The sequence below is a fragment of the Gossypium hirsutum genome, chromosome A09, assembly GCF_007990345.1.
Source record: "Gossypium hirsutum isolate 1008001.06 chromosome A09, Gossypium_hirsutum_v2.1, whole genome shotgun sequence".
NCBI classification, from domain to species: Eukaryota; Viridiplantae; Streptophyta; class Magnoliopsida; order Malvales; family Malvaceae; genus Gossypium; species Gossypium hirsutum.
Genome location: NC_053432.1, coordinates 58,013,063 through 58,038,174, shown reverse-complemented (window position 1 = coordinate 58,038,174; position 25,112 = coordinate 58,013,063).

Genomic DNA, 25,112 nt, shown 5'->3' with positions numbered 1-25,112 from the left:
CCAACTGGCACTATTACTGAAATGGGCTTAGGCCTAGACTGCCATTGTTACTGGAAAAAGGGCTAAGACCCCTAACTAAAACTAAAAGGGCTTAGGCCTAGGTTTTACTCTGATTGTCTGATTTTCTTTTGAGATTTCACATATTGAGTTTTCGTAAACTCACTTGTCTATTATCTATGTAGGAACTCCCCGAGCTTAGATGGATCGAGGTGACGGAGGACTCAGAGGTGGCCACTTGACGTAGTATTTTACTAAAGATTATGGTTAAGACTTTATTCTTGGGTTTTCACTTGGTAATAAGGCCTTTAAAAAGTTTATTTTAATTTGGGAATTTATTTGTTTTACCTGTTAGCAATAGGACTCGGGTTTTCAAGAAAATAGAAACAAATGTTTTTTTGAAAACAGCACGCTTACGCAACCCGTTTTAAAAGTTTCTGCAACAAACACTGTTTTAAAATCTAATAAACTAGAATAACTAGTATTTTGTTTAAATAACTTGAGTTTTCACAATGAACTAGAAATCCTAACCTATTATTAAGAACCTAAAGAATTTTGTCACGAAGAATGCATTTTTTGACAATTTGTGTTTTGGAAAAACACTCCAATGTGACAACACAGATTCGGCCATAACATCTAGGCCAAGTTTGGGGTGTTACAAGGTACTAATTTGATCTTTCGGTGTCTAGGTTAAAATTGATCTAGCACTTGCCTCCCTTGGGTACAATCCTGAGAGTACTCACCTACTTCGTTGGAACTATATTACAACCATACTCGTATACCTGGTGATACCACCTCATAAATCTATATCATTTACTGTAGTATTCACAACCCGGACATTAGTATGTCCAAAGTTGGTCAAAACTCCATCCCAACCTCTACATGGTTGAAATTTGTAGATGAAGACACATGACCTAGTCTCTTATGAGTGAGGTCTGGGAATTTTAAACCCCCCTCAGTAACAAGATTGAGGGTTTGCATGTAGGATGGTGATTGTTACGCCGTGAAACCCGAGTCATCCCATCGAGCAATGTCCACAGCTTTATCATCAGATCCGCTGTCTTCTAGTTTAATAGAAATGGGGTTCGGTTCTAAAATTATTGTAATTTCTACACCATCGTGCCTTGGCTCCGCTATTGGGTCATTATTTATTTCTTCTTCCTCTTCGACCTTTTCGTTCTCTTCTTCATTTTCGTTATCAACCTCGGTTGCAAGTCTAGGGTTGGATGTGCCCTTACCAGTCGAGGTTTTCGAAAGTAGATTATTCATTCTTATAAATCTAATGTCAACCAAAAAATCACTTCTGTTTGGCCCACCCCAATAACTTAATGGCCTGCTCGTCTAAGTGTTACTAGTGTTGAACATCGACGTGCCAAAGTTAAAATGGAAGGCACTGACAGAATGTCGTCTGGGTGTGTCGTAGGCCCAGTAACCAAATACCCCCGAGTATTACCCACCTCCGGACGTAATAATGCCTAGAATGTAAACACTGTAGTAAAAGATATGGATATGTGAGGTAGTATCCGCAAGTATACAAATCTAGTTGTAATATAGTGACAACGGAGTAGGTGAGTGCTCTGCGAATCGTACCAAACGGAGGTGAGTGCTAGATCAATTCTAAACTAAACACAAAAAGAACTAATTATTACTTTAACTGGGTTATAGTACAAAAGTAAAATAAAGGGAGTTTTTTAGGCTTTCTATAATAATAAAAGAAAATAACATAAAGAAATAAAATTCAATAGATCAAAAGATAGAATAAATTAAATTTGATTATGGGTAATTAGCTTGTTTAGATAATTCCCATCAACTTTCGCTTCGGGTTCCTTGTCAATCCACTAGTCACTATCCCAGTAGGATGTTTCGACCATCCACTCGAATAATGAGTCTGCAAGAATTACTTATCTTCCAACCTCATAGTCCAGACTAGTTTAGGGTAAAGGTGTTCACAGATAGGTCATACCAATTTTGGGTTAATTCCCACCTTGATGACTTCCTAGGGTTATTAGGCATAGGACTTTAAGTTCTTCCTTTCCCAAACAACTGATCCATTTAGTAACCCAACTGTAACATCCTGATTTTTGGAATTATTCGCGATTTTCAATATTTTGTAAAGACTTTAAAATTTTGTATTTTGATGTGAAATTAATATTTTGGGTAGGTAAATGGGCTTATAGAAGGCCTATGTGTTGGCCAAAACCCGGTTGAATTTTTGAATTTTGGACTTAGGAGTTAGGGATTCTGGCTAGGTGGTCCTTGTATAGAGTTATGGGTAAATTGCATCACAAAAAAATAGCCTTAGTAAAGTGGCAAGGGTGACGCCACTAGGCTCCTAAAGAGGTGGCGTGTGGAGCATTGGGGAAGGCATGGGATCGATTCCCAGTGTTGACAAATAGATGCATTTATTTTTAAGTGCAGGAGGGGTAAGTGTTGGAGTCCAGGTGGATTCTGCTAGAGGAGAGTTTGGATCAGTCCAAACGCTTGAATTAAGGAGTGATAAGGGGAGAGATTTAAGGGACATGGAGAAGGGCTGAGAGTTGGCCGAATTTAGGGAATTGAAGAGGGAAAATTCGGCAGAGGGTTTAGGTAAAATTTCGGCACCTAGGGCTTTGTGAGGTGCCGTTTTCTTTTGCTCAGGCACCACAAGGGTTTTCTTTTTCTCTCTTCTTCCTCTCTAGCCGAAACTACCACCTCCCCTATTCTTCTTTTTCTATTTTTCTTCTTCAAAACCATTCATCAATTCTGCTGTTCATCAATACTTTTGCCGAATCCATAAAAGCCGAAATCTTAAACACACATTACTGGTACCGATTTATTCAAAGCCAAACCCTTTAACATTGTGTTTCCATTAATCAATGATTATTCTTTCTAAACTCTAGAGACCAGTCGGCAATTCTACATCCAGGTTATAGTTCCATATTGTCATCTCCTTCATCACCTAAAAGCCGAAAAACCATAGATTTGGGGGCTTATAGCCGAAACTTCAAGACTTTGAGAGTCGAGTTCTACCGTCGTTTGATAGATAAATCTACACCAGATTGCGTGGAAATCAAGTAGGAGTAAGGGGTAAGTACTTATCATCTCAGATCTGTTCTTATTTTACGATGTTAGGAAAAGCCGAAATCCCTAAAAATTAGGGAGGCTATCGATTTGAGCATAAGGCTTTAAGGGTTTGTAACTGATGTTTTCTTTCGGTGATTAGAGTCTTCTTAAGCGTTGGATCAAAAGCGTGAATCGTTGGAACAATCGGATTCGGAGCTAGCTATCGATTTTGGCAAAAAGGTAAGGGTTCAAAGGCTTTTTAGGAATATGGTTCGACTTTGGTTGAGCAAGTTTTGGGTTTAGTGATTACGGTTTGTAAATAAGAACTGTACTAATCAATTGTAGGACATCGAAAGGGATCTCGGTAGCAGTCATCGCGAATCAGGTGTGTACCGAACACCCTTCCTTAGTTCAATTCAACAAAAGTCGAAATGCCGAAATTCTGGCATTTCATAGGCTTGTGAGTATGCGAATGCTCTCAAGACATAGAGTAATTGTTAGATCTAGCACCGCAAAGTGGTAAGTAAGTTCGTGTGACATTTTAGCGTACTTCGGAAAAAGGGGCCAGATGGGCCAAAACTGGGCCCAATGGGCTTACGGACCAATATGGGTAAGAGATGGGCAAAGTAGCCTGTTAGTTAGATGGTGGAACCAAATTGCATAAAACTGCTAAAAATTACTGAAGTAGCTTGTGTAGTTGCGTAAGTTACGAAATTACCCCTAAAGAGCATAATTACTGAAATACCCCTAGGGTTTAAATTGGCTAAACGGCATGATTGATTAATACTGTATTTTACATGATATGCTTGTATTAATATCTGTTGCATGGGATTGGGGTATTGATGGAGGAAGTATTGAAAGTGGTTCATTCACGTACTGGAGGCTTTGCCTCAACTTACTGATATTTGAGTAGCGTTGCTGCAACTGTGGAGTGTAGGGCTGGGTGGGTTGAGATATTCCCCACATGGAGTGTAGGGCTGGTACGGGGCAGTGTAGCGGTTGGTGGGTTGAGTAGTCTCCCCAGTTGGGCTTGCATTCATTACTACTATTGTTACTTATGTTACTGAACTGGGCCTATGGGCCACACTGTTATGTAAAAAGGGGCTAAGGCCTTGCTACTGTATTCTGAAAAGGGCTTCGGTCCACTGTGTACTGTTATCTGAATAGTGCTTAGGCCCAATGGGCTCGAGCTGATTTGGGCTTTGGATGGGTTTCTGTATACACTGAGTTTTCCCAAACTCACCCCTTCCTCTTCCATCCTTGCAAGTGAGCCCTAGTTGGTGGACTTGGAGCTGGGCGGGATTCAGAGTGGCCATGAAGATGGATTGCCGATTTTAAATAATTTTAGCATTTAATTTGGATTATTTTTATTATGCTTAAAGTTGTAATAAGGCCGCTCTTTTTAATTAATTTTATTTTGGGGATTATTAAACTAGTTAGCACTAGGGTTCGTTTTATAAAAACTACTCGTTTTTAAAAGATCACGATGACGCGCAAAGTTTCCGCAAAGTAAATGTTTTTCCAAGAAAATAAATATTTTAAGCAAACGTTTTTCAACCTTAATCATTTTCTTAAGATGGACATAACCAAACGGTTTTCTCCAAATTATACGAGATGTTAGAGTGTGGCAATGGCGGTGTGCATGTCTAGGATTGGATCCGAAGGGAGCTTGGTACTTAAGCAGTCCGACGGACTCATCTCCTCTCCTTCCTGGTTTTTTACCTGGTGCATAGCTTCCATTCACTTTAACCTACTTTTAAAAGTGTCTTTTACAACACCAACTAAGTTTTTCCAAACTAAGTAATACGGAATGTTTTGAACGCTTCGATGTGGCGCATCAAATCCGGTCATAACGTCCAGGCCGGGTTTGGGGTGTTACATTTAGTGGTATCAGAGCCTGGTTGCAACAACTCGGCTGTGGATTGGATCCAAAAATCTTTTAAAAAAAAGAAATAAAGAAAAAAAAAGTTTTTTTTAAGTTTTTCAAAGATGTTCAAAGTTTTTCTATTGAACGAGGTTAAATCAATAGTTTTAAAATAAAAGTATTTTCAAATGAAATCTTTTTTTTCGGTAAATAAAAACATGGGTTTTTAATGGACTGATAAAGAAGTGGCACACTGAATCCCCGGCACCAAGTCTGTAAGTGTTCTTTTTCTGCTTTAAATTTTTATGGAACTAGACTGGAAATAATACTGTAGATAGTACTGAGCCTTAGAGATAGTGCTATTGATAATATGATATTAGGGCTACAAACCTGAGACCGTAGCTAAATTGTGATTGCGCGAAAATAACTCTGAAACTCTAACTGTTCATAAGACATTCCGTAATAAACAGTGAAACCAGTAAACTAATGTCATAAAATTCGTAATCAGATAAATCGTTATGAGTAGAAGGGCTACTCGGGGAAGAGGCCGTGGTCGAGGCCGAGGTAGTACTCAAGCCGAATCTGCGTCATCTAAACACATGCCAGCTGGCAAGGTACGTCCACCACCGGTTAATGAAAATGGGCTGTATGACCGGGCCGCAGGGGATGACGCTTTGTCTCAGGCCATGTTGAGGGTTTTGGAAATGGTGGCCGGAGCTAACGTCGGGCCCATGAATAAGGGGTCCATTTCTGAACGACTTCGGGCCAACAGAGCTGAGATTTTTAGGGGCGCATCTGGAATGGCCCCAAATGTGGCTGAGTACTGGTTGGAAGCCACAGAGGGGATCATGGATGACCTGGACTGCTCAGTAGAACAGAAGTTGAAAGGGGCGATGTCGTTGCTGCGGGATGAAGCGTATCAGTGGTGGATTACTGTGAGAGAGGGTACCCCAGCTGAGAGGGTAACATGGGAGCTGTTCAAACAGACCTTTAAGGCAAAATATGTTGGAGCTAGCTATGTGGATGCACGCAGAAAGGAGTTCTTGAATCTGACTCAGGGAAATAAGACCATTGCTGAATATGAGGCGGAGTTTCTACGATTGAGTCAGTATGCTAATGGCATCGTTTCCACTGAATACGAGCGCAGTGTTCATTTTGAGGATGGTCTTAAAGATGAGTTAAGGGTGCTCATAGCTCCGCAGAGAGAGCGAGATTTCGCTGCACTGGTAGAGAAGGCTAAGATAGCCGAGGAGGTGAAACAAACCGAACGGAAGAATCGTGATAGGGATCAAAATCGGTTTAGGAGGGATGTTGGACCAGCGGGTGCTGCAAATCGAGGTGCTAAGAGAGCTAGGATGGAGGAACCAGTTCGAGCAGTTCTGGTGAACATAGGTAGACCGCAAGCTTGTGGGGATTGCGGCAGAATGCATCAAGGAGAGTGTTGGAAGCGTTCTGGGGCTTGTCTTCGTTATGGGTCTAAGGAGCATAGGATTAAGGATTGTCCTAGGAGGGCCACTCAGGCTCAGGTGGCCGAATAAGGGGCTGTGCGACCGGCTCAACCTGTGAGGGATGGACCACCGCTGCCAAGAGGTCGTGGACAAGGTTGCGGTGGTAATAGCCGTGGACTTGGGGCACCCGGCAGGGGTATTGGTAACGCGGATGCTCGTCAGCCAGCTTTGGTGTATGCTGCTCGTCGCCGCGAGGAGGGTGACGCATCTGATGTCATAACTGGTACGTTTTTTATCTATGGTGTACCTTATACTGCTCTGATTGATGTGGGATCAACCCATTCATATGTGGCATATAACATTTCTGGGGCACTGGGCGTGCACTTCGAGGAGACTGTATATGGGGTGTCTGTGATAAGTCCTTTGGGTCATTCGGTTAAGGTAGAGAAACTTTTCAAGGAGGTGCCTCTGGAGATACAAGGCAGGGTTTTCTGTGGGGATTTGATGGAGTTACCGCTTGAAGAATTCGATTTGATACTAGGGATGGATTGGTTGACCAAGCATAAGGCAACTTTAGATTGTGCAGCTAAGAGGATGGTGTTAAGGACTGTCAATGATGAAGAGGTAATGATTATTGGAGAACGAAGGGATTACTTATCCAATGTAGTATCGGCGTTGAGGGCTGAGAAACTGATGCGCAAGGGGCACGAGGCATATCTGGCTTTGGTAAGCCAAGCTGAAACTGAGGATCTGACTGTGGAGACCATCAGAACTGTTAGGGAATTCCGGGATATTTTTCCGGAAGAGCTTCCTGGATTACCTCCGAATCGGGAAGTAGAGTTTGGAATCGATTTGTTGCCTGGAACAGCTCCAGTATCTATTGCACCCTATAGGATGGCACCTAAGGAGTTAGTGGAACTGAAAGCTCAAATTCAAGAGTTGTTAGATAGAGGCTTCATTAGGCCTAGTGTGTCTCTTTGGGGAGCACCGGTCCTGTTTGTGAAGAAAAAGGACGGAACGATGCCCATGTGCATCGATTATCGTCAGTTGAACAAACTAACGATTAAGAATAAGTATCCACTACCAAGGATTGACGATCTGTTTGATCAACTGAGGGGAGCTTCGGTATCCTCCAAAATTGATCTTCGTTCTGGATACCATCAGCTAAGGGTAAAAGAAGGGGATATTCATAAAACAGCATTTTGAACTCGATATGGACATTATGAGTTTGTGGTCATGCCGTTTGGGCTGACGAACGCACCTGCAGCTTTTATGGATCTGATGAATCGAGTATTCCAACCTTACTTGGATCGGTTCGTAGTCATCTTTATCGACGATATCCTGGTATACTCTGAAACGGAGGCGAAGCATGATGAGCATCTCCGTATTGTGCTGCAAGTGTTAAGGGAAAAGGAGCTCTATGCGAAATTCAGCAAGTGTGAATTCTGGTTGAGGGAGGTAACTTTCCTTGGGCATGTGGTCTCTGCCGAGGGGATTAAGGGGGATCCTCGTAAAATTGAAGCGATTCTGGAATGGAAGCCACCTAGGTCAGTATCGGAAATTCGGAGTTTCCTAGGGTTGCCAGGTTACTACAGAAGGTTTGTGGAGGGTTTCTCTGTGATGTCGGCACCCTTGACAAAACTCATAAGGAAAGGAGTACCATTTTTCTGGACCGAGATACAGCAAAAAGCTTTTGATCGGTTGAAAAAAATATTGACCGAAGCGCCAATGTTGATTCAACCGGTGTCTGGGAAAGACTTTACTGTAGACAGCGATGCATCGCATGTGGGGTTAGGTTGCGTACTGATGCAAGAGGGCAAGGTGGTCGCTTATGCATCGCGACAGCTTAAGCCTCATGAGGTGAATTACCCTACGCATGATTTGGCGCTAGCAGCGGTGATTTTTGCGTTAAAAATTTGGAGACACTACTTATATGGGGAAAAGTGCATCATATACACAGATCATAAGAGCTTAAAGTATTTGTTGACTCAGAAGGAGTTGAATCTTAGGCAACGAAGATGGGTGGAGTTGCTTAAAGACTACGACTGTTCGATAGAGTACCACCCAGGAAAGGCTAATGTGTGGTGGATGCGTTGAGTCGAAGGGTTCTTACTGATTTGAGAGCCTTGTTCGCATGATTAAGTCTGTACGATGATGGAAGCTTGTTGGCAGAACTGCAAGTAAGGCTTACTTGGACTGAGCAGATTAAGGAAAAACAGTTGAAGGACGATTCATTAGCTCTTCGGTTCCAGCAAGTTAAGAATAGTGAAAACGAGGATTTTGGGTTGAACACTGAAGGAGTTCTTTGCTTTCGTGGAAGGGTTTGTATTCCAAAGGACCTTGAATTGAGGCAGTTAATTCTGAAAGAGGATCATGGTGGACTCTGTGCCATGCATCCTGGAGGGAATAAGTTATATCGAGACTTGCGAGAGGTGTACTGGTGGCCCGGATTAAAACGAGAAGTGACTGAATTTGTTGGGAAATGTCTGACGTGCCAACAGGTTAAGGCTGAACACCAATTACCTTCGGGATTACTTCAACCGGTGAAAATTTCGCTATGGAAGTGGGAAAGAGTGACAATGGACTTTGTGAGTGGGTTACCTTTGACACCCACCAAGAAAGATTCGGTGTGGGTGGTTGTGGATAGGTTAACAAAATCTGCTCATTTCATACCTGTTCGTACCGACTACTCACTGCAAAAGTTGGCCAAGTTATATGTGGCGGAAGTAGTGCGACTGCATGGGGTGCCAGTGTCGATAATTTCTGATTGAGACACTAGGTTTACATCTCAGTTTTGGCGGAAGTTGCAGGAAGCGTTGGGTACACGATTGGATTTTAGCACTGCTTTTCACCCACAGACAGATGGACAGTCAGAAAGGGTTATTCAGGTTCTGGAGGATATGTTGAGAGGTTGTATCATTGATTTTCGTGGAAGTTTGGAGGACTACTTGCCATTGGCGGAGTTTGCTTACAATAATAGCTATCAAGCAAGTATTCAGATGGCACCATATGAAGCGCTCTATGGGCGAAGATGTCGTACGCCGACGTGTTGGACAGAGTTGGGTGAACGACGAGTGCTTGGACCAGAATTGGTGGCAGACACTGAAAGCAAGGTTAGGCTGATAAGGGATCGGTTAAATGAGGCATCCGATAGACAAAAGTCGTATACGAATCTGAAGCGCAAGGAGATTGAGTTCACTGTTGGGGATATGGTTTTCATGAAGGTTTCCCCTTGGAAGAAAATTTTGAGATTTGGTAAGAAGGGTAAGTTGAGCCCACGGTTTATTGGGCCTTACCGAATTGTTAAGCGGGTTGGACCAGTGGCTTATTAGCTAAAGTTACCACCAGAACTGCATCGTATCCACGACATTTTTCATGTATCCATGCTGAGGCGGTATCGATCTGACCCAACTCATATCATACCAGTTGCAGAAATCGAGGTACAATCAGATTTAACTATCGAAGAGGAACCTCTGCAAATACTTGATCGTGACGTCAAGGTGTTGAGAAGGAAATCAGTTCCACTAGTGAAAGTACTTTGGAGGAACCATGGCAAAGAAGAAGCTACTTGGGAGACTGAGAAGGCTGTGCGTCAACAGTACCCTCAACTGTTCTAATAAGGTAAAATTTCGAGGTCGAAATTTCTTTAAGGAGGGTAGAGTTGTAACATCCTAATTTTTGGAATTATTCGCGATTTTCAATATTTTGTAAAGACTTTAAAATTTTGTATTTGGATGTGAAATTAATATTTTGGGTAGGTAAATGGGCTTATAGAAGGCCCATGTGTTGGCCAAAACCCGGTTGAATTTTTGAATTTTGGACTTAGGAGTTAGGGGTTCTGGCTAGGTGGTCATTATATAAAGTTATGGGTAAATTGCATCACAAAAAAGGAGCCTTAGTAAAGTGGCAAGGGTGACGCCACTAGGCTCCTGAAAAGGTGGCGTGTGGAGCATTGGGGAAGGCATGGGATCGATTCCCAGTGTTGACAAATAGATGCATTTCTTTTTAAGTGCATGAGGGGTAAGTGTTGGAGTCCAGGTGGATTCTGCTAGAGGAGAGTTTGGATCAGTCCAAACGCTTGAATTAAGGAGTGATAAGGGGAGAGATTTAAGGGATATGGAGAGAGGCTGAAAGTTGGCCGAATTTAGGGAATTGAAGAGGGAAAATTCGGTAGAGGGTTTAGGTAAAATTTCGGCACCTAGGGCTTTGTGAGGTGCCGTTTTCTTCTGCTCAGGCACCACAAGGGTTTTCTTTTTCTCTCTTCTTCCTCTCTAGCCGAAACTACCACCTCCCCTATTCTTCTTTTTCTATTTTTCTTCTTCAAAACCATTCATCAATTCTGCTGTTCATCAATACTTTTGCCGAATCCATAAAAGCCGAAATCTTAAACACACATTACTGGTACCGATTTCTTCAAAGCGAAACCCTTTAACATTGTGTTTCCATTAATCAATGATTATTCTTTCTAAACTCTAGAGACCAGTCGACAATTCTACATCCAGGTTATAGTTCCATAGTGTCATCTCCTTCATCACCTAAAAGCCGAAAAACCATAGATTTGGGGGCTTATAGCCAAAACTACAAGACTTTGGGAGTCGAGTTCTACCATCGTTTGATAGATAAATTTGCACCAGATTGCGTGGAAATCAAGTAGGAGTAAGGGGTAAGTACTTATCATCTCAGATCTGTTCTTATTTTACGATGTTAGGAAAAGCCGAAATCCCTAAAAATTAGGGAGGCTGTCGATTTGAGCATAAGGCTTTAAGGGTTTGTAACTGATGTTTTCTTTCGGTGATTAGAGTCTTCTTAAGCATTGGATCAAAAGCGTGAATCATTGGAACAATCGAATTCGGAGCTAGCTATCGATTTTGGCAAAAAGGTAAGGGTTCAAAGGCTTTTTAGGAATATGGTTCGACTTTGGTTGAGCAAGTTTTGGGATTAGTGATTACGGTTTGTAAATAAGAACTGTACTAATCAATTGTAGGACATCGAAAGGGATCTCGGTAGCAGTCGTCGCGAATCAGGTGTGTACCGAACACCCTTCCTTAGTTCAATTCGGCAAAAGCCGAAATGCCGAAATTCCGGCATTTCATAGGCTTGTGAGTATGCGAATGCTCTCAAGACATAGAGTAATTGTTAGATCTAGCACCGCAAAGTGGTAAGTAAGTTCGTGTGACATTTTAGCGTACTTCGGAAAAAGGGGCCAGATGGGCCAAAACTGGGCCCAATGGGCTTACGGACCAATATGGGTAAGAGATGGGCTAAGTAGCCTGTTAGTTAGATGGTGGAACCAAATTGCATAAAACTGCTAAAAATTACTGAAGTAGCTTGTGTAGTTGCGTAAGTTACGAAATTACCCCTAAAGAGCATAATTACCGAAATACCCCTAGGGTTTAAATTGGCTAAACGGCATGATTGATTAATACTGTATTTTACATGATATGCTTGTATTAATATCTGTTGTATGGGATTGGGGTATTGATGGAGGAAGTATTGAAAGTGGTTCATCCACGTACTGGAGGCTTTGCCTCAACTTACTGATATTTGAGCAGCGTTGTTGCAACTGTGGAGTGTAGGGCTGGGTGGGTTGAGATATTCCCCACATAGAGTGTAGGGCTGGTACGGGGCAGTGTAGCGGTTGGTGGGTTGAGTAGTCTCCCCAGTTGGGCTTGCATTCATTACTACTATTGTTACTTATGTTACTGAACTGGGCCTATGGGCCACACTGTTATGTAAAAAGGGGCTAAGGCCTTGCTACTGTATTCTGAAAAGGGCTTCGGTCCACTGTGTACTGTTATCTGAATAGGGCTTAGGCCCAATGGGCTCGAGCTAATTTGGGCTTTGGATGGGTTTCTGTATACACTGAGTTTTCCCAAACTTACCCCTTCCTCTTCCATCCTTGCAGGTGAGCCTTAGTTGGTGGACTTGGAGCTGGGCGGGATTCAGAGTGGCCATGAAGATGGATTACCGATTTTAAATAAGTTTAGCATTTAATTTGGATTATTTTTATTATGCTTAAAGTTGTAATAAGGCCGCTCTTTTTAATTAATCTTATTTTGGGGATTATTAAACTGGTTAGCACTAGGGTTCGTTTTATAAAAACTACTCGTTTTTAAAAGATCACGATGACGCGCAAAGTTTCCGCAAAGTAAATGTTTTTCCAAGAAAATAAATATTTTAAGCAAACGTTTTTCAACCTTAATCATTTTCTTAAGATGGACATAACCAAACGGTTTTCTCCAAATTATACGAGATGTTAGAGTGTGGCAATGGCGGTGTGCATGTCTAGGATTGGATCCGAAGGGAGCTTGGTACTTAAGCAGTCCGACGGACTCACCTCCTCTCCTTCCTGGTTTCCTACCTGGTGCACAACTTCCATTCACTTTAACCTACTTTTAAAAGTGTCTTTTACAACACCAACTAAGTTTTTCCAAACTAAGTAATACGGAATGTTTTGAACGCTTCGATGTGGCGCATCAGATCCGGTCATAACGTCCAGGCCGGGTTTGGGGTGTTACACCTACAAAATAGTTAATAGATCATACCTCTACTCGCTAATCCCCCATAGAAGGATTAGTACCTCATGAATTTCATAAACAATATGGAATTGATGTAAAAAGTGAACATGATGAATGAATTTCAATGTAGAATTTAATAAAATTCCTTATTTGTATTAAAAATGAAATGAGTCCACAGGGTTTGACAGCCTCCATAAATTAAATCCACAGAGATCAGGCAAAAAGAAACTCAAAAAATTAAACCTAAAACCTAAGAATAAAAAAAAACTAAACTGAAATTAAGAGTGAAATTTTATGCTGAGTAATTAGTGTCTCTTACATGTGACAAAGGTATTTATAGATTTCACGCGGTCGTCGTCCTTAAACCTAGGTTAGCTGACATTTCCAAACTTTAAGTTTGATTGTGTGGACCAAAATGCCCTTTGTCTCGTGTTTAATTCTACCCAGAGTTAATGTCACAACACACCAAGACCTGTGTCACGACATAGTAGTCATTGTACTCCTAGGCATCTTTAGGGGTATGTCACGACACCACTAGTCTGTGTCGCGACATCGAAGGCAGTCTCGTCAGTTCTCTATTCGCTCCGTTTTTTACGACATTGAGCACTCTGTGATACAACATAGCAGCCAGTTTTAGTTTATTACACCTTCTAATTGTCTCCTATACACTTATAAAGTTCATCAGCTCACCTTTAGGCCCCATTCGGCCCCTAAGGTCAATAAAAGACTCAATTTTCACATTTTATTAACTTAAAAGAAACTTAAGAAAACATTATTAAAACTTGATAAAAATACTTGTTTTCAAGCTCCTAAAGTGCGGACATTAGTTTTATCTACTACACCAAATTACGATAGATCAAACTCCCCCACACTTAAGCCGTTGCCTATCCACAAGCAACATGAACAAAAACAAGAAATAAAAATGATGACCCTTGAGCAAATATAATACAAGTATTGACTTTGGAGCACATGACTTAGGCATTTCACATTCACTAACAACTTTAACATGATGCATATTTGATTTACCACTTTTGACCACAAACAACTAAGTTCAGTATGTTACAAAATATACAAGTATTAAGGGTCTAACCTATACGGAATCAACAAATTATACAAGTAATTTGATTATTCGGGCAAACTACAAATAGTCATTTATGCGATTGTTTAATATAATGTCATGCACAAGGATATTTAGGTCACATAGGACTTTTTGGCTTGTAACATTCTAAGGCTTAGGACAAGTATGGAATTCAAAGACAATAAGAAAAAAAAGTGGTTACAAACATGAAAAGAGTTTGGCACATCATACTGATCCCTATTCTTCTCCTTTAGTGGCCCTTACCTGTTCACCACCTAATTTCTCCTTATCTCACCTTCATTGTTTCTCTACATAGGAAATCATAGCATGACATAGTAACTACGACTAGCCTACAAGTTTATGTGCACTAATGAATAAGTTTTTTCTTATTCTTATGACTTTGTGACTTTTCTTTTTCAGTTCATCTCACTCACGAATGTTTTTTTCTTTCCAAGAACTATTTCTACTCGTATTTCTTTTTGAAATTTTCTTTTGTTTTACACTTTCAGGCTAACCTATAGTTCCCATATCACACCAATCTTTCCTATTCACTCTATTTTTACAAACTCTGCCTTGATGTATCTACTTAACCCTTCATACGTATGGCCAGACGTCTATAGCCGTGCAATGTATGACCAAAGAAAAATGGAAAATATAGATTAATGTTTCATGCTCGGGGTTTGTAATGAGGTTCATTAAAAAGTGCCAATAGACTCAAAAATCAGTACTAAAGGTCAAATACAAATAGGTCAGCTTTTTGGCTTTGGATGTGTTCCAAACAATGCCTTAGGTCATCCCTTAATATCTCAATATGCACAAATTCAAACAACCAAACAAACTCAAATTCAAACCATTTATCATTCATACTAGCATGCTCGTTTCCTTGTATTTCTATATCATTTGGTATAGTTGATTCTTAATGCCTTTTTACAGTGTAACATATAGAACTTAGCAGTCTAATAATAAAAAATTTTAAAATCACCTATCATCATGCCAAATTTATTTGTAAACATGATGGTCTTGAAACTAACTAAAAATTTGACTTAAGGCAAGCACACCTATCGAACAGTAGTATAGTTATGGTGAGACCAGAAATATCGTATCCACGAGGACTAAAAGTACTAGTAATTACTATCTTTTTATTATCTAGTCTAAAATTTAAGAGAATGCTGTAAACTAAACTAATTATCTAATTAACTAAGATTACGACAAAGATGAAAGTTGGAAAATACTTTTGAAAAACCGATTGAGAAGACGATGCCCAAGAAAGAATCCACCTAGACTTCACTTATTACCTTTGACTTAGACTATTTATTCACTTGACTTATTCCGTAGAAATCCCTGATTTATGTTATTATCCCTTTCGAGACTAAAAACAACTGACTCTAGGTTGATTAATCGAAATCTCTTTCTAATTAAAACCCCTATTATTGCATTAACTCGATCTATGGATTCCCTTATTAGATTTGACTCTAATCCAGTAGATTTATGTCGTCCTATCTCTAGGATTGCATGCTACTCTACTTAATTATGAATAATCTACTCTTAAACAGTGACTTTTCCTCCACTGAATAAGTACATCAAAAACCTGAATTAATATCCTGGAATATTAAAGAAAAAATTAAAACTCACAATTAAGAATAAGAACAAATATTTATCATATAATCAATTTATCATATAAATCAAAGAGGTTATCTTAGATTTCATCCCCCTTAGGTATTTAGGGAGTTTAGTTTATGATAATAATGGAAAACATCTCAAAGTTTGGAAAACAACAAAACATAAAGAAACCCAAAGAACTTCTAGGAAATTGGATGGAAATCTTCAGTCTTGATGTAAATCCTGGCTTGGAGGTGATTTCGATGGCTGTTCTCGAATATTTTTTTCCTCTAACTCTGCGTCCCCCTCTAATCCTCTTCTAGGGTGTTAAAATAGGCTTTAGAATGCTTCCAAACCCTCAAAAGTGGCCTTTTCCTAGTAGAACTAGACTTGGGCTTGACAGTGACACGGTCGTGTGCCACGTCCATGTGCAAGTGCTCAAACCGTGTGCAATTCTGACTTAGATTAATGTCGACACAGCCATGACACACAAGCGTGTGGACTGCCCGTGTGCTTCACACGGGCGTGTGGTTTACCGATGTGGAAGTGCCTAGGCCGTGTGTAACACTATTTTAAAGCCCAATTTGTCCATTTTTGGCCCGTTTCTTGCTCTTTTTGCTATTCTAATCTCTCTTGAATGTAAAACATGAAATTAAAGGATTAGGAGCATTAAATTCACTAAAACCAAGGAAAACTCATTCATATACATGCCAAGCATGGGGTAAAAATATGTATAAATTACAGTTTATCAAATATCCCCACACTTAAGCATTTGCTTGTCCTCAAGCAAAATCCTTAACTCATAATCAAAATAAATTCTTCTCAACTTATAATTCTCATCAATAATGTTTTAAACAATTCACAAGTAATCATACATTAAAAATTTAACTAAAATAACATTAAAGTTTCAAATAGTCAAAGTTGATCATTTTAATCATAAAATTATAGGCATCCCCCTTTATCTAAATAATTATCTTTAATTCCAAATTGACATTGATTGACATCCTCACTAAAGGTTCACTCAAATCACTCAGTGTGTTTAAGGTTCAATGATTAAGCACTCATTAGTCAAACATGAAAAGTTATTACCATAGGCTTGCATGAAAATCAAATCTCCACCACTATAAATGAGATGATACACAAATCAAAAGGTTTTTGAAGGGTTGTAACGGGGCTTTAGGTTAAGGTGTGGATAAAGGCTGAAAAAGAAACGGCTAGAATCAAGATTAACTTGATAAATTACCTAACTGGAAAAAAAGCTAACATCACCTGAATAAACATAAGCGTCATATCAGAATATGGAATTAAATACTTAAGCTCATAAATAAAGAATTACTACCCATATGTATTTTTTTTAAGAACAAGAACAAATAATTGTATAAGAGAAAATTATAAGATTCAAATGAAAGAAAATAGTTAGGCAATTAACAAAATCAAATCTCGACAAAAAGGGACTAAATAAATTAGGAAAAATTCTCAACGAATCAAAAAGTATGATATATGGATTAAAATTTAGGGTAAATTTAAAAAAAAAATAGTTTGTTAAGCTCAAAGGGGTTCACTAAGGGTTAATTTTGAGGGTAGGCTTTTTATGGGGTAAATGGGTTAAAACCTAAGTGCCTTTATCATTTTAGTATATCAAATCAAAGGTCTGGTCTTGACATGTATAATCGATGCAAGTTCTAGAATAACAATTCAATGTTGACACACTCATAACCAATAAAATCAGTGAGCAAGAAAGATATATGCTCTTAAAAGGCTCAAAATCTCATGAAAATTATGGTTATTTGATGTCAATCTTGTAAATTCAAAACTTCAAGATAATACCTCAATTCAAGGAAAAAACCTAGCAATTTTAATTCGTACTCGATTCTTTAGTGTCTTAAAGTTTAAATAATCAATGCACAGTTACTTATGATTTAATTCAAAACATATTAATAAAAATCATAGATCAATCAAAATTTACTCCAATAATGATATGAGAAAATTAATTAAGAACAAGATAAAAATTTAGGGATTTTCTAATAATCACATAGATAACCTCTCCACACTTAAGATGTACATTGTTCTCAATGTACAAAGATAGTTAATAACAATATAAGCATAATATCAGAAGAGAGGGAGAGAAGTGAAACTGCCTTGAATATTTAGATGAGATCCTTGGAGTAGCTAGAGCAAGAATTATAGAGAAAGTCGAATAAAAGGCATGATTCTGAGGTATTAATAAGAAAATAAACACCACTGTGCAAAAGAATTAAGGGATAATTCAATAATAATCATAAATATAAGTAGGGTTTAAAAATATAAAACATAAGTCTTCAAAAATAAATAAGAGAAAATAAATTTTAAATAAAAATAAAAATAAAAATAAAATAAAGGGACTCAAAGGTCCTCATCATCAGAGTCGTGAGCTGGTGGCGCTGGAGAAGAGATATGGAGGTGGTGGCAAATCAGTCTGAGAGTGGCATCGATACTGTCGAATCGCTCAAAATACTGTTGTTCAAAACGAGTGAATCACTCGGATAAATCTATTAAAGTGGCAGCAGGAGCTCGGTGACTCAATGGTGGTGGTGTGGGTGGGTCCTCGTGAGGGGGAGGGACATCATCAGTAATGTCCTCTGGCTCATCCTGGTCAGCAGATTGGACGAGTTTGTACTGAGGTGGGTCAACTCCATAGCGTCGCTCTATCGTCCGCATGTGGATCATACTGGAAATTCCCTGCGGAGACATCTGGCCAACTAATGTGAGTGTCGATGACACCTTTGGAATGTCGAAGAGGCTGAAATGTCGAGCGAGATGAGCCACGTAAAGGCCAAGGCAGATGGGGCTCCTCCTATGGTGATTCGTCTGGTGGCGAAAGGTGAGGGCGATAAAATATGCCAAGTCAAATACATGGCCAGTCCCCATTCTACATAGGAAGTACGCGTCGGTGGTGCTAACTACTCCGGTGCTCTCTCTCCTTCCAGTCAAAGTATGAGCTAAGATGGCATGAATGTAGTGTAGTTCTGGAGGGAGAGAAGTCGCCTTCGAGCGACTTTCGCCATAGGGAACCGTGCTTGTCGTAAGGTCGGTCCAATAGCAAGATGGTGAATAGTATATGTGACGATGAAACTGTAAAAAATTTTTTGAAGACATGAACTCCTCCGTGTAGAGGCCCAAAGCAGCTCCAAATTCGGGTACACTCATATGCCTGATAAATCCACCAAGTCTAAAAACGATAGTACCAGCCTCGTCATGTGTATTCATCACTGCTGTAGGTGGAAAGTAGTGCAGAACTCCCATGTCAGCTCTAAATATGTGGGCTCGATGATTGCAAAGAACTGATCCCATGGTGAAGTATCGAGATGGAATCAAACGAGTTGAGCAAGTTGGGCCTGGTCCAAAATGGCCCAGTCAATACACCGACCCACTCCTAATGGTCGTACTCGTAGAAGCTGAAACAGGTCGTTCTGTGGGTCTGACGAGAACCGAAGTAGAGGGTGGGGAGCTTCGGTCGAGGCGCTTGAGGAGGTTGCGCCAAGACCCTTCTACTTTTTTGAAGCGGGGACGATAATCTTTTTGCCTCGTGTATTTGTCATGGTGTTCCTGTAGAAGTAAAAGAATATAGCAATAATGCATCACCAATTATAATCAAAGTAATCTTAAACTATGGAGAACTAGGTAATGCTGAAAAGTAGAAAGAATAAATAAACCATATACTGGTATCAAACAAATAGCTAATAACATGAAGAAGAAGACTAGCCATCCAAATGGAAACTAGAACAAAAGTCATGCAGAAAAAAAAGAAGATCAATACCAATATCCAAATGAAAGATGTCCAAAATCTCAAGAAAATAAAAGCAATAGTTAAGAACTAAATAAACAATAATGTAAGGATGAAAATCATGAAGACTAATAAAACTGATTACTAATTAGTAAATAATTTAAATAAATAAACAGAAATGGGAATGCAAGTTAAAGGGTAAGGAGGTGGAAACTGTTGGTGGTGCCGGAGGTGTGGATGGCGGTGGTCTGTGCTGGTAGTCGGAATAAGCCACAGGGGAAAAGGCACAGGCGTGGGCTGTTGGGTGGCTGGTATGGCGCGAAGGTGGAAGGGGGTGGAAGGGAAAAAGAAAGAAAGATAAAGGGAGAGGAAGGGGAGGGGGTCGGTCGGCGGTAGAGGTGGCTACTGGTGCGTCGGCGTGGGAGGGTGTACGGGAGTAGGGGGAAGTTTGGAGAAGAAGACAAGGGGAAAAAATTAGGTTTTGGGGGTTTTAAAAATGGGCACGGTCGTGTGAGACCCGTGTTGGGCCACACGGCCGTGCCACATGCCCGTCTGGATCGCGTCCAGCCTGTGTTTATCGCTAAATTTTTATGACTATTTGTCACATGGCCTAGGGCCACGCTCATGTGGTCAAGCCGTATGGTGCACGCGATCACATCGCACGCCCTGTGCCAGGTTTTTCACTTCTCCCACACCCGTGTGGTACTTCACATGCCCGTGTGTCCAAACATACGGCCGTGTGCCTTGCCCATGTTGCTCCCTGACTTAATTATAATTTGAAATTTTAGCTCCAGTTTTCACACGGCCTAGGACACGCCCGTGTGTCCAGGTCGTGTATGTCACACGGTCGTGTGGCTCAATACTTAGGGAATTTTTAGCCCTGTTTCCACACGCCCTAGGACACGCCCGTGTGTCCAGGCCGTGTGGTGCACTGTACCTGCACAAAAACACTAAAAATAGCTAAAATAAACTAGTTAGTGATGTTAGTGCTTGAGTTGCCTCCCGAAAAGCGCTTATTTAGAGTCTAAGCTTGACTTACCTCAATTTTGAGTGATTACGGCGGATTCGGAATCGAGACTCCTCTTTCTCATTATCAATTCTATTATCCACATAAAGTTTAAGTCGAGTAATATTTACTTTAAAAGTGTCGAATTGAGAGTGATTTACCTTGATTGTACTGTATGGGAAAAAATTCAGTACTGTGAAAGGAGTTGCTCAGTTTGTATTACGCTCTGAAGTAGTGGAATGATGGAAATATGTGCAAGTGTACACAATTGCAATAAGTAATAATGTGACAAGTAAATGTCGAGTTATCGTACCCACAAGGACTGTAAAAAGAATTATTTATGAAATTAATTGTAAAACACTTTGGTGAGGTAAAAATAATTTGGTTTTAAAAAGGTGGTCAAAAACTATTTAAAAACTAATTAAATAATTAAAATAAAACAAAGGAGTTCTAATGCACGATTTCAAATAAGATTTAATCAATGTAACATACTTGTGTTGGATTAATTATATTTCTTGAACTCAGAATTATTAAACTCATGTTTACACTGTTATGAATAAATTCACAGCAACCCGATAATTTGCTAACTTATGAACAAACTTACATACAAAAATCCATTTATCTCTTGACATATCCCTATGTCAATTCAACCAACTAAACAGATTCTAGTAAGCAAACATGTTATTGCTCATACATACTCATTAAACTGAACTAATCTCTTGCATATCCCTATGTCAATTCAAACGATTAATTAAATCTAATCAACATATAAAATACTATGTGAGGTAACAAGGCATCCCTACCTTGAAACAGTTTAATCACAATAATCTTGCAAGTTATGTAAGGCAATAATATCGCTAGATACATTGCTAATTTACTTTCAGCTACCTTAGAAGAATAAACATGCACTGATTAAGTACTGTGTCAATTATTTACAATTGCAGTCCATTTAAATAATTAATTCATTAGCTACCTCACAGTCGTAACGCAAGAATAACTTAGGCATGATTTTACTTAATCAAGCATCTTACCGAGGCCTATAACTGCATAAACATCATTTTAACAATTCAAGCAGGCAGAATATAATCAACCCAACACAAACTTAAGTTTAAGCTAAATTGATTAAAATAACCATTTCAATAGCATAAATATTCATAAGCATGTTCATCAAAACAACAACAAAAATTAAAGAGATAGGGAACAAGAAGCAAATCCGGTGTTTCTTCGTGGCTTGACTAGTTGCTCCGTTCTTTGTTCTTCATGGCCCTCGACTATCAAGGTGGCTTATGAACACCTAATTGCAGCTCCAAAATGGCTGATGAGAGCCTCTTTCCCAAGAGAAGAAATTGACACTTCAACAAGTGGGAAATGGGATGGAAAAATGAGAGAGGGAATGAGAGATGGATGAGGGATGCTTTGAATGATACGAAAGGGGTGGCTTTTATAGCTGAATATGGAAGCTAAAAATAGCAAAATAAATCAGCCTAAGAGACCTCCCTTGGCCGGCCACACACATGGCAAAGTTGAGAGTTTCAACTTTGCTATTTTAGGCTTGGGGCAAATTCATAAAGCCACAATTAAAGGAGGGGTTTGAACTCATTTTGTAAGTTCTTCAAGGGCCTTTTTGCAAGCATATTTAATCAGATAAAATGCTGATTTGGGTCAGCATATGGGAAATTCTCGGCTGCCCAATTAGTGGCTGGTTCGGTTCACTCAATATGGTTCGATCAGTGTGGTTCAACTGGACCTTTTCTCCATAATTTATTAAAAATAATTTATTTAACCCAAATTAAATGGGAAATAAAATTAAAATTAATTAAATTATGAATTAAAACACATTTCTAGACCATCTTAGGTAGGAAATTAATGTGCCTCGATACTTCGAAGTGTTTCTCGGTTTTGTGCTTTCAGCAGTGTCAATCGAGCCAATTTTTGCCCTTTGCGCGAATCTATCGAAAATAATCAAAATCAATCAAAATTAAGTATAAAATTAACTAAATTCACCATGTTTATATTTTTAACATAATTTAATTATTTTATAATTTTTAATTATTTTTCGATAAGAATTTAACTGGATTTGCGTGAATTTAAGTAAAAATGGGTATGAAAAAGTATATAAATTTTTGTGTTTCCACACCCCCAAACTTAATTCATTGCTCGTCCCAAGTAATGCAAAAAATTTGAAAAGAATTTCTTGGAAACACCTTTGGAAAAAAATCCTTCAGAACAACATTTTTCCCAAAATTATGAATGTAAAATACTTATGCTCAAAAACAAGAAATCTGTTAGTTATGCTACTTAAGTATACATATCGTTCAAATTAAATTCAACAACTTGTTATAATAGCAAAATTTAGACCAAATGCTTTTGTAACAAAGACATGTTAACCCTTACCAATTTGATTTTTATTCCTTTATTCAAGACTAAGCTGCAATCATTAAGCTTAACTTATGTCTTCATATGTTGATCGTATCAATTTCTCTCCACTAATGTAGGTAGCATTAGGACTTTGAATCAATAGGTCTTTATAAAATTTGTAACGTGGCTAGGCTAGGAGTAGTGAAAGATGGATAAATTTTGGTTTTTAAACCCTAGACTCAGCGTCAATCGAACCTTCAGAATTTCCACCTTCAATACACCAACTTGACTTTCATATGCTCTTTTGTACATCTCTTTCAAATACATGTGCTCTTTTTTTTTAACACGAGCACTTACTTTGTGTACTGAAATTCTCGAGCAATTGATTCTTCTTTTCAACTCCATTAAACTTATTTTCGAAGTACATTTGAATATTACTGAGTCTAGCGTTTGGGATAATTTTAAGATCATTAAGCGAAAAAGTAATGGCTAATTATTGCAATGGTCGAAATAAAATTAGGCCATATAGTCTCAAAGTTGGGTTTCAAAGAATTAAACTTTACCATGGTGGGCTTGAAAGGCTCAAACGGTTAAACAATAGCTGCCTAAATCATTTCCAGCATTCCATGCTCCTTAGGATTTCGCCTCAAGAAACTATTAAGTCAATTCTAAAGACTTAAACTTTCATGCATACCTAACTTTCCTAAAGAACTAAAAATTTGATGGTACGAATTTGCATGCTTTATTAAAAAATACATTCATGTCATTATTAAGCTAACATAATAATTTATTGAAATAATAAAACTTTATTCATACTCAAATTGAGAATACTTAACAAAATTCAAAATTTTGAACAAAATATATCCTAATCATAATTAAAAGAAACTTTTTATTCTGAGTGGAAATAATTCAAATTTTCGGTCCCCCCAACTTAAAATGAACAATGTTCTCATTGTTTAAAGTGAACAGATACTATACACCAGGTAGAATTTTAGAAAAGAGAAGGTGAGTCAATTTGACTGCTTAAGTACCAAGCTCTTTCTAAATCCAATCCTAGACATGTATATATCTATTGCCACACTTTATACTTTGTGACTTGCTCACATTTTATTAGTGATTTTCCTCTCTTGTTTTATTATGCAAAAAATAAAAGATTCCTAATTAAACTTAATCCTAAAAATAGTCTAAGAACAAAAATAAAGTCAAGTCAAGATGCCCCATTTATTTATTTACAGACCCTTCCGAATCTGACTCATCTTTTGCTCCATCACTATTGCCCTTGCATGAATCGGTTCGCTCCTTTGATAATGGATTCCATGGTTCAAATATGAAATCTGGAAACTCAAGCACAAAAATAAACGGGTCATTGTATATTTTCTTAAAAGCACTTCTCATCAAGTCATCCCTTACTTTTGAGTATCTCCAGTAGGCTTGTTGCTGCCATTACATATGTTGCATTAAGTCTATCAACTTTGATAGCTCATCTAGAAGGTTTGGGTTAGGCGGTTGAGCTCTAAACATTGAAGTTTGAGTATCATGTTCAGCTTCTGGCTCCACTGATTCTACTTTATCAGGGACTTCAAATGATTGCATCGTGGGATCTTCTTCTTTATCAGGGTCCTCTGGTTCCTCACTTACTTCAACTCATTTCTGTAGAACTAAGTCTTCAACTACTCGGTAAAGGTCCTAATCCGTGATTGTGCCTTGGCTATACCCCGTCTTCTTTATATTCGCAAGAATTTCAGCTTTCAAGCATAAAATTGTTATTGTAAAGGGGAAGTGAGCAGGGCTAGAGAGCTTAACGGCACAATTCCGTATTTCCCTCAAGATGATCTTCCCCACATCAATGGTCTTTCCAGTTAGGACCAAGTACAATAAGACCATTCGCTCTAATGAGATTGTAGTCCCATGTGAGCTAGGCATAAAGCTGAATCAGATGAAGTAAAACCATACCTTTGCGAGTGGCGTCAAATATTCTCTTCAACAAGTGTGGATTCCTTGTTTTGACACAGTCCATGTAGATTCCTGAACTGTCAGTTCCTCGAGAATTTCTTGCAAATTTTCAGGCTTGGTATTGCTCATCAATGTGGAATATTCATCGTTTTTGAAATCTGGTAATTCAAAGAACTCATTAATAGCATTTGAATTTATCGGTACCTTGATTCCGTGAACTGGGATTTCTGTCATCTCACTTGAAGTTAAATTTGCATAGAACTCACGAACTAGCTCTTCATCCACACTAGGTCTCTTTTCACAGAATAGCTCCCAATTGAGGGTTTCAGAAACTTGACGAATACTTGCCATAAAGTCTCTATAGTTGCTTTCCTTTAATGTAAAGCCTATTTCTGGATGGATCTGTTGATTTTTGAAGATACTTTCGTATCTCACTCTGGCTTCTTCACAGTGGAACTTGTTTTTTGTTTCATCAATTTGAGCAGA